Source organism: Alligator sinensis, unplaced genomic scaffold (genome assembly GCF_000455745.1).
Source record: "Alligator sinensis unplaced genomic scaffold, ASM45574v1 scaffold325_1, whole genome shotgun sequence".
Classification (NCBI taxonomy): domain Eukaryota; kingdom Metazoa; phylum Chordata; order Crocodylia; family Alligatoridae; genus Alligator; species Alligator sinensis.
In genome coordinates this window covers 1,534,035-1,548,072 of record NW_005842118.1, presented here as the reverse complement: position 1 = coordinate 1,548,072, position 14,038 = coordinate 1,534,035, and the positions used below count along the sequence as shown (strand labels likewise).

Here is a 14,038-nt window from a genome sequence, read left to right as displayed (position 1 = left end):
AAGAACCTTGTCTAGAATATTTTTCAGTTTTCTTCCTTTTTTAAAACAAAAATAGGAAATTACACACCAAATTCTTCCAGCTTTTGCAAGTCTACTTTGGCTTGTGTGTATGCATTATGATACAGTTTTAAATTACATTTTTACATCCTATTTTTTGTCAGTAAGACCCCTTCCTCTGTTACTGCAAAGAATGGATCAATTCTGAAGAACAATCAGGGTTGGTCAGCAAAAGAGACAGCTGTCTATAGCAGGGGCAGGCAATTATTCTGGGCAGAGGGCCACTAACTGAGTTTTGGCAAGCCATCGAGGGTCGCATGACAGGCAGCCCAGGGCAGATAAATATTAATTTTCTAAATTTTTTAGGGGTCCTGCAGGCCGGAGAGAGGGGCTGGCGGGCCACATCCAGCCCCCGGGCCACATTTTGCCCACCCCTGGTCTATAGGACCCCAGATATTGTTACAGTGGTTGGGAAGTGTGAAGTGAATGAGGTAGGGAATCACAGGAAGGAAAAGGATGAGCTCATGGTTAAGGCATCTAAACTGGAGAACTATATTATGTTTTTTCTCCCTGCCAAAGAGTTCCTGTGCAATGCTAGGCAAGTTACTTAAACTACTTTTTCCCCAAAAGCAGTCATTAATTGCATGTTTCTTAGTTTCTAGATACCTGACTCAAGACCCTGGGGTCTCATTTGCAGGAGTGCTGACAACTAAAACTGGAGGCTTGGGAGTTGTACATTAAACATATGAAGTCCTCTATAATGCCAAGTACTTTGAATGCCTGGATCCTAACTGCCCCAAGTGGGCCATCTAAAATGAAGAGATACTTTTGGAATGAATCTCTGAATGTCTTTGTGACTTATAGGCTTTCTATTACAGTGTTTGACTTGTCCAAATTGAAGGAGAGAAGCAATGGGGATGAGACATGAATATCGGTGGTGTCTCGGCACATTCATGGAAAGAGGGTGTTGCAATTAGCAGCCATGCAGAGTCAATGTTTCTGAAGGTGTATTGGAAGTTTTCCATGTGGGCAAGCCACGTGGCCGAACATGCTCAGTCATCCTTCAAGAGTTGAGCCAATTAGAACAAAAGGAGAAATTAAAAATATGGCAGGTAAAGCAGCCCTATGGTCTCAGTAACTGATTCACGTAGATGCTGTAGAAGCTGTGTCTCCATACCTGTATCGCTTTGGATAGCAGCTACAGCTTCGCACTGTTTCATAGGTAACTGGGCTAGAATTCCTTGTATCTGTGAAAGCTCACGACTCTTTGTCAGCTTGCAGGATCCTAACATTTTTGTAAATGAGTGAGATGTATCTTTTCTGCTTAGGCTCTGAAATGCCCAGGTAACACAAAACATATGGTCACACTGTAAAGACAGAGATCCCCACTCTGAGTGAAGATCAGAGGAAAATGTGTATGTATTTATACTAAAGTATAGAGATAGAAAATGCTATGTTGAAAGCTTATATCTGAATGTATATAAAAGCAACATGAGGAATGCCCATAGCCTTTAGAGCATATCTGTATGGCACAATGCAGTGGGGAACGATCTGAGCGCCAACACTGCTTGCTAACTCTGGAACTAAAAGGAGTATAGTCATATTTGGGCTAGGGAAACACATTCAAACAGCCAGAGCCTGAATTAGTTTAACCTTTGCAGGTTGGTCTAACCTGCATAGGCTGAACTGGTTTGTAACAGGACACACATTCTCTCTGGACTGAGGCAATGCAGGCACATGCCTGCAGTTGCTCGGGCCAGGCGCTGGGGGGCACTAGAGCTGCAGGAAAGATGTACTGGCGGGGCATGGCCAGTCTACACTGAACTGGCCAGAGAGGGATTTAATTCCTCCCTCTCTATCCCACTTCCAGGGACCCGGATGGGGTCTGTAGGGTGCTTCCCCCTTGCTGCTGCAGTAGCGGGGCACCATGTGCCTTGAGGCAGAGTGAGGCAGGGAGGAGAGTTAGTCTCCCTTCTGCCCTCACTGGCAGGTGGGTCTGCCTGCCCCTATAGCTGCGCTCCCTGCCCGGGAATAGGCCTCCTGCTGTCCCCTCCACTGGACGATGGATGGAGGAGGAATAACCCTGTCCCTGCCCTGCTCACCACAAGGGGCCCTGCTCTACCCATGCTTCCTCCCCGATGCTTCACAAGCCCCTTCCCAGCAGGAGCACTGTGCTGTGGGGCCAGCAGAGCTGCAGCAGGCTGTGCATGGCAACACCGGGGTCCCAAGAGGGCCAGAGCCCTCTAAGCCCCCTGCAGCACTACTGCACTCTGCCAAGCGCCCCTTGCTGGGAAGGGGCTCACCCTTTGGGAAGCCATGACTGGCTGCTGCCTCTCACAGTCATTCACTGCTCACCACCCCAGCTGCTGAGCGGGGGCAGGACCTGGCCCCCACTGCTTGGTCTGTGCTCAGGGTGAGCCCTTTTCCAGCCAGGGAGGGCTTATTCAGCTGCTGGCCCTCAGCACAGGATGAGCAGTGGCTGCAGCTGGGCTGGGCAGACCCTGCTGTGGTGCTAGTGGCCAATGGCTGAATAAGCCCCTTCCTGCCGGGAGTGGTTTTGCCCTGAGCACAGAAAGGCTACTGGCAATCCAGTGGAGTCTGTCCAGCTTGGCCACCACCACTCTGTGCTCAGGCCAAGCCCCTCCCAGCAGGAGGGGAATTATTCAGCCACTGGCCCCAAGCACAGGCTAAGTGGGAGCTGCAGCCAGGCTGGTCAGACCCCACTGCAGTGCCAGCAGCATCTCTGTGCTCAGGGCAAGCCCCCTCCAGGCAGGAGGGGGCTTATTCAGTTGCTGGCCTCTGGCATCACAGTGGGGTCTGCCTGGCCCGGCCGCAGCCACCATTCAGCCTGTGTTCAGAGTCAGCAGCTGAATAAGCCACTTTTTGCCGGGAGGTAGCTTGCCCCAAACACAGACCGAGTGGTGGGGGCTGGGCCCCGCCCCTGCCCCCGCCCAGCAGTTGGAGTGGCAACTGGTGAATGACCATGATGGGCAGGAGCCCATCATGACTTCCTGGAGTGTGAGCCCCTCCCTGGTATGGGCTGCTCTGCAGAGCATGGCAGCACTACAGGGGGCTCGGCTCTGGCCCACTTGGGACCCTGGTGCTGCTGTGCATAGCTCACCTCAGCTCTGCCGGCCCTGCAGCACAGAGCCCCACACTGGGAAGGGGTTTGCACTCCCCCACATTATGGCAGGGGCTGCTGCCCTGATCAATGGCCCTGCCCCCTCTCACTGCAGTGGCAGGGAGGGGGCGCAGCCAGGCAGGGCCCCTGGGGGTGGGGGCAGGGAGCACGGCAACGAGGGCAGGCAGGCCTGGCTGCCAGTGGGGGGTAGAGGGGAGACTAACTCTCTTCCCTGCCCTCCTCTGCTTCAGAGGCCATGGTGCCCCACTGCTCCAGCAGTGAGGGAGGAGTGCTCAGCAGACCTGGCTTGGGTCCCTGTTGGTGGGATAGAGAAAGGGTATTAAACCTCTCTCTGGGCAGACCCCTGCCCCTGCCTGTCCCTGCTCTGGCTGGGGAGCAGAGGGGCGGGGCCAGCCTGGCAGGGCTGGAGCAGAGAGCCCAGCCCAGAGAACATGCCGGGATGTTGGGGTGGGGGGGTTCTCTGGTTCCTGATTTAACCTAAACCAGCAAGAGGTCTAGGACAGACATTGCATAAACTGGCTTGTGTCACATAAGTTAAATCTGGTCTACATTCAACCAGGTTTATCGTAAACTGGTTTCAGCCATTTTGAAACTGGTTTATGTGCACTGAATGTCTGTTCTGATACAGGTTTAAACCAATTTCTGATCAGTTAAACTGGTTTATGTGTAATGTCTGTCCCTAGCCTTGGACAATACCGTGCATGCTGCTCCTAAGTCTTAATTAGTCTCATAGCTGCACCACCTTGATGCATCCATACTCTATCCAGTTCTGAAGCCAGCTCACATGGAATTAAGTCAGGTGTCTCTGCAACACTGCATTGTGCCGTTCAGTGTCTGCCTAACAGCTTTTGTTAACATTTATCCACAGTAATTCAGATCCTATTTGCAAAGTTTTCTGTAGGCATCCTATAGTTATTTCACTAAGAAACTTTGTGGCACGCTCTTTGAAAGTTGTATTAAGTGCAAGGAATAACAACAACTACTTATTAGGGTTTATGTAAAATAACCCTGATATTTAACTGTCTGTGAAGTTTTCTTTGACCTGCATTTTATCAACTAGTTTGGCCAAGGTGCAGGAAGAAAGGGAGTACAATTTATACAAAAAATGCCTCAGCATTTCCCTCCTCCATACCACATCAGTTCTCCCTCCCTAAAATGTGGATAATGATGCCTTCTCCTTAGGGTGCTGAGACAAATACTTTGTTAATATTTGTGACTCACTCAGATGCAGAACCATAGAAACATCCATGAGGAAACTGATAGTTCTCTCCTCAGGGTTTGAACAGTGTGCTGAATTAGGAAGTGATTGTAATAAAATAGTCATAATGGACTGGGTTACCCAGGTTATTATAGGACAGATGATGCCTTCATGGAATGGTAGTTTTTCTCTCACCATGGGTGGGATATAGTTAAATAAGCTTGTAATTTGGAAAGTAAAGAAATTATTTTATTTGAATGGAGTTGTTCCTTGATAAAAGAGGTCCTTTAAAAACAAAAAAACCCAAACAACCCCAAAGTGAGCATGTAATTAAAGACTATATCTAATGCATGCTCACCAGGGAGGTGAATTAAGGTTTTTCGGGGAGCCTTAATGCTCACTTTTCATAATTGTGGGGGTTTAACTTTGCAATATATATATATATATATATAAAAAATACTGAATTAGAGGAGTTAAATCAAATTAATTATATATATGATTAAGCACCTCTGATTCAGTGTTGATAGAATTTACTTAATTAATATGCAGATATTTCCATTGAAAAGTAAAAGTTGTAAAGTGGAAAAACTGCTGGAAGCTAAAATAATATTCTCTTAAAAGTTTAAGTTTTATGCAAAATAGGTGACTTTTTTTTTTCTTTTAGTTAATACTGGATGTTTAGTGTTTTGTTTTTATTTTTTAATCACTCAATGGGAGATCTTTCCTGGTCTTTCTCAGGCAGGGAGTGAATTTAAGCTCGCGTCTTCCATCTCCCTGGTATATGCAGTAAGTACTGGGTATAATTTATTCTGAGGCAAGCCAGAATACTTAAATATTCACTCAGCAAGATCATGAGAGTGATTGTAGTCCACTAGGTAAGACACCTGTCTGTTGGGTAGAAGCTTTGGGGTCAAGCTGTGCTTCAATAAATAAACAAAATCTCTTCTACAAAGTAGAACTAAGGGCATGTGCATGTTTGCAGGATCTGATCTATGATTACATGGCTTCCTTTATGCCACACGTTTGTAAATTAGGTTCCCAATTTTTGCACTTGCTTGCTGGTGCCAGAAGCCATGCCAGAAGTGCGATCTAAGTTAGGGTTGGGGGACTGGTGGGCAGGACTGGATTGGGGATTGTGGGATGTGGGGGGGTAATGAGTCTGGCAGGGTTCGTAAGTCTGGAGTGGGGTGTCCATTTGGAGGTGGAGAGACTGGAGGGCTAAAAATAGTCCAGTCAAGATGGGGTGGGTAAGAAAAGTGTGGCCTCAGGCCTGCGGTGAGCAGCTTGGCTTTCCCAGCCCTGGGGGTGTGGTCTGAACATGGGTACACATGCATAGGTTGGCCCAATCTAGGTACTGCATTTCCTTAACTGAATTAAGTTAGATTGGGTTTGCCTTTTTTTGCCCAATCTAAACTCCCTGAATGTATGTACAGTTATGCACTTAGATCAACCAACCTGACTCTAGTTAGACCAATCTAAGTGTAATGTCTACATGCACCCTAAGTCAATAGAAGATATTGAAAGCAACCTATCCCAGACCACACTGTATCGAGCTGGTAAGGGCACTCTAATGTGATTTTGGATACGGAGGTTTGAATTGATTTTTGGGTTTCTTACCTCCTGCATGGGTGGCCTTACCTTATACTTCTTGAGTTTGTGAATCTAGTCTGAATTTTTTAAAGTTAAAACTAATAGGTAAATCTTACCTGAATTCACAAAAAGCTTGAAAAACTAATCCTGCATTCTTCAGTGAAAAATCTATTTGCTCTTCATCACCAAAAAAAGGGCAGTCCTATTAATTAGTAAGTCTATGGCAGAAATGTGCTGCACCTTCACAGTTACTATAGTGTATATTATATTCAGGAGTGGAACCATTCATTAAGACAATACTTTAACAAGAAAAAGTTATATTTCTAAAACTTAGAAAAAGAATAAACTTGAGTTAGTGGATTCATTTCTTCTACTTCTTCTCCTTTTCCTTCTCCTTCTCTTTCTCCTTCTTCTTCAATAGCTCACTTAAAAACACTGTTGTAACTTCAGGTGGAAAATATAGCTCCTCCTGCCCCAGGAAAAATGCCACTCATTTTATTGATGCAGAGGTTTTCCATGCTTTACCTGGGAATTATGTAGGAAATGTGTTTTATCTGAAAACCCTTCACTTCTTTCAAATTATATAGAATTGTGTAATCCTATTTGTTGGAATGGAGTAAGGCAGTGTTGGAGAAAATGTCAAAACATTGAGGAAAGATATAGCTACAAAGTTCCTTTGGTAGTTAGTGGGTATTGCATAGCTAAAACTATGCATAGCACTTTGATAGTCCTACCCAAATATGTTCAGGAAATTGTGTAAAATGAAGGCTTTAACTAAGGGCTCCTTCATATCACTGGCTTTACACATAGAGTATGGAAGTCTAGTGATTGTTACCTTCACTACTTAGCCTTGTGTTTATGCCTCATAATATTCCTAATATATACAAGCACACGTATGTTTATCTATAGTTTATGAGATAGAATGCAATTAACTGATTCATACAAATGAAACTTAGTTAATATCATTGCAATTAGATGAAAATGGTAAATTCCCAGCAAAGCTTGATATTGCTTGAGCAGAAAAATGAAGAAAGCTGAAATTTATTTTATACTAAGGAATCAATTTTGACTCTTCCTCAGTGGTTGCTTACTATAGAAGAGACTTACTATATTTACTTAAATATAAGGTGGCCATGAATATAAGATGAACCCCAATAATTAGTTTCCATATAAGAACAATTTATAATTTTGTTATAATTTTCCAGATATAGATTCTAATTCTTAGGGGTTTGCCTTGAATTTATCCCCCTCCCACTGCTACAGCAGGGAAGATAAATCTGAGGGGTCAGGAGGTGTCGTTGCCATCTGCTCCTCCTACTTCTTCCCCCTGTAGCCCCTCCCCCCTTATTGTCAAACCCTGATTTCCCTGAGCATAAGAATGTGAAGGACAAATCTGAAAACACTGACTTTGTGCTTTGGGTACCCATAAACTTATTTCATTAGAATTGATGTATTTTACCTTTTTTGAAATGACTGCAAGTTTTACCACAACTACTCCATAAACATGTTTTAAAATACCACTTTTGTACCTATTTATATATAGTAAAGGTATTAGTCCAAAGTAAAAAGGTCATGCTTTACTATATACAACATTGGGCTAGGTCCATCAGAGTCAACAGCATTTCAAGCCATGGTGACCCAGTAGCTCAGCACTGCTTAGTACGTGTGTGTACTCCAGATAGATTACTTTGTGCAGGGTATATGCTAATTAGTCCCCCACTCATTAATGGAACCATGTGTTCTTGTCATGAGACCTGAGATCCTCCAAAAAATCATGTGCAGAAGAGGTGCAGTGCAACCTGATCTGGCTCAACCTCATGGAAGGCAGAGCCATACTAATCAGATGCGACAGCCTGAGAGAAGGAGAAACAGAGGGATTCTGGGTGAACTGTTTGGGGCCCGATTTGGTAATGTTTGCCAGACATTTAAGATGGTGAAGAAACACGAAAGGGAAGAAAGGTGCAGGTCAGCTCTGGGAGTGAAGAGGAAGTTGAAATATATTCAGTGTTGTGGTTCACCGTGACTTGAAAAAAGAGTTGGTGCTGAGGGAGACTAAGCATCATGGGCACTACCATATAGCTTTTTCAAATGGGTTGTACTAACTTATATTTGTTCCATATGGGCCATGTTTTTTATAGTCATGCTCAGTGTTGGCTGAATTCAATCAACTTCATAGTTGGTTTCCATTACTGACTGCATGCTGCTTTTGGCAGCAGTTTAATTATAGACAGTGTATTTAATGAGATTTCTTTGTATGCAAATGTAAGACAAAGAGCTTCACCCCCTGCCCTCCCCCCCATGCTGATGGCAGGGGGAAAACATCGTATATTTGATCAAATGTGGTATTTGGAAGCAAAATCTGTTAAGACATACTCTCTATGTTACGTAGAATGGAGCTCTGCAGGGTGTTTTGGTAATGTGGGGATTTTCTTGCCTTCCCCCTAATGAGGTTTGGGGAACCGATGTAAGGTCTCTGAAGCCTGACGATTGACTAGGGGGATTCCTTCCCACAGCTCCCTTATCCATCTACCCAAAGGTGTTTTGCCCTTTAAGGAAATATTAGCTGTACATTAATGTGGTTATCTGTTGCTTCTCAGAACCATTATGGGGAATTCTGATTTGTTTACTTTAATCTAAAATTTAGAGTCAAAAGTAGGAACCATAAAAACTCAGATCTGACTTATTGACAACCGTATTACTATTTTCCCTTCCCGATGTGATGCAAAGCCACAGAAGTACTTTTGACTGACTCAGAGATAGAAAGACATGCAACTGTAACTGCCACTGTGTTGTTTCATGTATATTTAAATAAATATTGCTTCTGAAGAAAGGAAAATCTCAATTATAGCCAAGGTCTTCCCTCTTTTTCCTACAAATCCCTTTTCCCTTTGATCTAGTAAAGCCATCACTTTTGGCATGTATTTCATCTAAGGGCATTTAGAACTATAAAGCATTTGCTATAAAGGTGTGCCATTTACTGTACCTGCACCTATTGTTATATAGAATGATAGAATTTGGATTTACTTCTGTCTTGGAAACAGGTAAAAATCAAGTACCTAAATTCCAAACCAAAATACGTAAATAAACAATGATCAAATCTGAAAAATCTGGAATATAGGAACAGTCTACAAACAATTATTAAAAGAGTTTGTGCTCTTTCATGTGAGCGGTAAGAGAGCTTGAAAGCTGCCAACAGTGTAATTTATCACATATTTCTGGGTAATGTAGCTCTCTGAACTCCCATTTATCCAGTCCACTGCTGTAGTTTATTAATCTGAAATGAGGCTGTCAAACATAATGAAAAAGGTGACATGGCAAAATACAAAGTTGTCCATACTCACTATTATGGGATTCACTGCCACAGGCTCTGTACATTCAATAGTGTCCACCACAGCTAAGTTAGAAGAGGAAACTGCTTCTGTCTCTCTCTATTGTTGCATACAATTCACTGTAACTGGGGTCCTTTTTGATTAAACACTTGAGAAAGATCAGTGTGTTATCACTTTCCAACCTGCTTTTTTTAGCTGGTTCTATTTCACTTTTATATCATGAAGCCTTTTTAGAAAATAACTATAATATAGATAAGACTAAAATAAAACATGACTACAGGTGTTTTGTACTAAGCTGTGAGCATTATGGTAGAAAACTGCATCAATATTTCATTAAAACAATCTCCCCCTTCCTCTCCTGCTTGCATACTTTTTGTGCAAGGTACATTGCTCAAATGCAAAGTCACAGGAGAATAAGGATTCCTGCTTATGTTCAGGGTATGTGAAGGATGATAAGAGAAATCTAACTCCTAAAAATTGTTTTTAAGATATAAAACTTTTTGTTGAAATTAGGATTAGAAAATAAGCTTTAACTACAAAATTCATATCCAGATCTGATTTTCAACCCTCTAAAAATTCTGCACGGTCATTTCTTTCAGGATGTTTAAAGTCTATGGCTAGGAACTGGATGGATTGAAATAAATTCAGATTTTGATTGTCAGGAAAATAGATATAGGCTTTTGCCCTATAATTATGATGAGACCCAGTTTTGCCTGCTATGGAGATCTTCATCAGCAAGAGCATATTAAGTGTTAAGACTTTTCACATCTCCCTGATCCTCTCTTACCTCATGTCCTTTGGAAGTTGCTATTTTTTTTTTTATTTTATGGCAGTAGTGAATGATAAGTGTTGTTGAGTCAAGACTTGATCAGTTTCCAGCCAGTCTTCCCTGAGTAATTGGCTTAGATGCCAAACAGTCAAATTAAATTTTCAGAGTACTTCAGCCATAATAGAACTGCAATAAAATTGTGCTGCTGTCATCATGACGCTATCCTGGAGGACTCTCATGGCTACTGCCTGTTGTAATGCCATCTCACTAGATTTGTATTGACATCATTCTACAAAAGTAAAATACTCTCCATTCAGTTTTATTGCTATTTTTATTACTTAATACACGTTAATTAATTTGTAACAGCATTATTAATTAGCAATAATATTTGTTAAACCATTTCACTGAAGAAAATAGCTTAAATAAAATCAAGATTGCAAAAATGGTTTTGGTTGTAAATATATGAAAAAGATGTCTGTACTGCAGTGCCAATTGGTTGCAAGGAAAATTGCTTAGTAAAATAACTCCTCAAGTAGTAACATGAGAAATACCCTATGGTCTGTTTTCTGAGTACGTCTATTACCTATGCGGTGTACAATAAAGGTCTAATGTGACAGAAAACAGAACGATATTTCTATATTCAACTACATTTTTAAGTAATGATTTGGAAATTTATCATTTGATTAATATAAATCTAAGCATGTTACATGAGGGATAGCATAAAACTTTAATATGTGTTTGATTTGAGGGTTTCTTTCATATCAAATTATTAAAAACATTTATGCAGCTCTATTTCACAGTTTCCATGAAAAATAACTGAAAATGTTCATGTTGCCCAGATATAATTGCATAGTATATAAAATAAGTGATAGATTAAAAAAGCTTAGGTTCATTATTTTCAAAAGGTGTTACCAGCCCTTCAGAATGTATTCTTTTGAGAATATATCACTTTCCTTCTTTTCCACTGCCTACTCCTTATGATACACAGAAGAAGGATGCCAGTGTTTCAGTTCCTCGCCAGTTCATAAAAGTCTTTTCTTTCCAGTGCCAGATTTGTTTTTGTTTTGTTTTACCTGACAGTCATTAGTGTTTGGATGACTTGAAGATTTAGCCTCCTGAATGTTTTCCTATGGGTTCCACTCAACTTTCAGAGATTCTGGAAGAGATGGAAGAAATGCCAGCTTACAGGGACTTATTTACATATAACCATGACTTGTCTTCAAACCACTGCTGAAACAATTTAGATTTGGGTGGACTACATGGTACATTCATACTATCTGATGAAGCAGGCTGTCAACTATGAAATGTTATGCCTCTTTGAACCAATTAGCCTCTAAGGGCATTTATACATGTGCTCCAGGAGTTTGGAGGGGGAGGGCGCTTTAATTACAGTGGCTCCAAGACTCAGTCTAATTATAGTGCCCGGAGCGTTTCATGTATCAGCGTCCCCATGCCCCCGTCGCCATTTTGAAGTGTGGGGATGCGGATACACAAGATATAGGAGGCTGCTGGAGTGTGGTAATTGCCATGCTCCAGCGTGCATCTGAGTAGTCTCCTTACTCATGTATAGGCAGCCTAACATGCCACCCTGACCTACCTTCTGCCTGATTTCGGACTAACATGACTAACTACCTCTATATTTAGATATGCATGATTTTAGGGAGATCATTTAAAAAAATGTTGTGTTCTAATCTAAATACCCTACCATCTAAATACCCTACCATCTAATTTAGAATAGATGTCAGATGTACCAAAAATTATTATGTCTCTAATACCTGAGTCCATTCCTTAGTATTAAATGAGGACAAAGATAGCTCCTTCTTGATAGGGGTTAGAATCAATACATTTGCCATGAACATTAAAAGCTGTATAAAATGGAAATATTCCAGATTATGGACAAACTCCATGTCTGGTCCCCAGGCCTCCTGGGGTATTATTTAAAATATCAGTTCAAATGGTTTGAAGATTTCCTCAGGGATGTCATGAAAGACTTAAAAGTAACTGTAAACAAAAGAGATTAAAATTCAGGTATTTAAGAAAAACCTTCAGCATTCTCATGCTTTCAAGGTTCTATATATTCCTAAGATTCTTTTAGAAAAGCTTGTAACAGTGAAGGGTTATGGTGTTTGGCATCTGCATTGCCTCAAGAGTATTTTTCATGATTAAGACCTGTCAGTCTCAAAATCCCTGGGAATAAGAATACCTTTTCTACTTAGACAATTTCTGGAACAATGCAGTAAGAAGAAATCCTAAGGTGCCAAACCTTACCTACAGTACATCTGTTAAGGGATCTGGAGGTTTGGTAAGTGAAGAGAAATCTATTCTAACCCTTGTCTTATTTTAGACAATCTGGAATTGTATAGAAACCATAACTGTGACCTTAAGCATTTCTGGGATTCCATAACAAATGTGGGTCAAAAGGTGATCTCTGTTCAGCGTGTCATTAGGAGAATCTGGCAAAATTGCTATGATCTCAAGTAAGTTCGCTCCTTTTACAGTGTTCACTTGCTACTAGAGGGACATGTATTAGCTGTAAAGATGACTGTAACTGTTTGGAAAGAACGTGTTTTCCTGTTAGTAATTGTTTGGTAAGGTGTGGTGATGATGAAGGAACTCTGCTCCAGAAGTCCCAGGACATAGAATCATAGAAAATTAGGGTTGGAAGGGACCTCAGGAGGTCATATAGTCCAACTCAGTGATCAAAATAGGACCATCCCCAACTATATTATCACAGCCAATGCTTTATCTAGCCACGTCTTAACCTCCAAGGACAGAGACTCCACAACCTCTATGGGTTATCTGTTCCAGGGTTTTCCTTCCCTCCTAGTGAGAGAGTTTTTCCTAATATCTAACCTAAACTTCCCTTGCTACAACTTGAGACCATTACTGCTCCTTGTTCTGTCATTTGCCACCACTGAGAACAATCTAGTTCTATCTTCTTTGGAACCACGCTTCAGTAGTTGAAGACTGCTATTAAATCCCCTCTGTCTTTTCTTTGCTAAACTGGACACAATACTCTAGATGTGGCCTCACCAGTGCAGAGTAGAGGGAAATAGTCACTTCTCTTGATCTGCTGGCAACATTCCTACCAATGCAGTCCATTATGTTATTAGCTTTCTTGGCAACAAGGGCACACTGGTGGCTCAAATTCAGCCTATTGTCCACTGTAAATCCTTTTCTGCAGAGCTGCTGCCTAGCCAATCAGTCCACAGCCTGTACTGGTTTACAGAATTGTTCTGTCTTAAGTGCAGGACTTTGCACTTTTTCTTATTGAACCTCATGGCCATGTCTGAGCATGGCCATTTGTTTCCCCAGGGACAAGTAGCAATTGTACACCTTGTGCTGCTGCTACTTGTCCCCAGAGAACACCCTTGCCATGGGCATTCTGGTGCATGGCAGGTTACCCTGGGTGGGGTAGGGGAGGCTGGGGCCAGCAACTGTGCTGATCCCAGTAGACTTACCTGGGGGTGCTGGGGGCCTTAGGGAGATGCAGCTGCAATGCTCCTGCAGTTGGAAGCCTGGTTGGCAGCTGGAGTGTGGCTCTGACTGGTCAGGCTCAGGTTTTGGGTGGTGCGCACTGCTGCCACATGTGCCGCTCCACTTTTTTTTGGTGTGCATTTTTTTGACCCTGGGATCTCCTAGGGTCAACCCCTCCCACCCCTCCCTCCCTTCCCCCTCACTCTGAAAGGTAGCAGCACAGGGCACACCTGCATATGTGGCATGTGGTGCTGCAAACAGATCTGTGGTGCCACATACTGCACGTCTACACTTGTGTGCATGGGGTCCAGGAGATTTCTTTTGGTCCAGCCCCCCAATTTGTTGAGGTTTCTCTGAATCCTAGCTCTACCCTCCACCATATCTATTACTCCCCACAGCTTGGTGTCATCTGCAAACTTGCTGAGGGTGCACTCTATGCCATCTTCCAGGTCATTGATGAAGATATTGAACAAAACAGGCTCCAGTACAGGCTCCTTATTCTGTTGCTCTTCTTCCTCCCTTCCTTCCTTCCTTCC

At 42.5% G+C, this 14,038-nt stretch overlaps 2 protein-coding genes across 3 annotated transcripts in view; one reads left to right on the top strand and one right to left on the bottom strand.

The window, feature by feature from the left end:
- CTNNA3 (catenin alpha 3) overlaps positions 1–14,038 on the top strand; it is a 1,539,787-nt gene that overhangs the window by 550,036 nt on the left and 975,713 nt on the right.
- Positions 1–14,038, bottom strand: part of LRRTM3 (leucine rich repeat transmembrane neuronal 3) — a 188,967-nt gene that overhangs the window by 76,404 nt on the left and 98,525 nt on the right. The gene's annotated exons all lie outside the window — the stretch shown is intronic.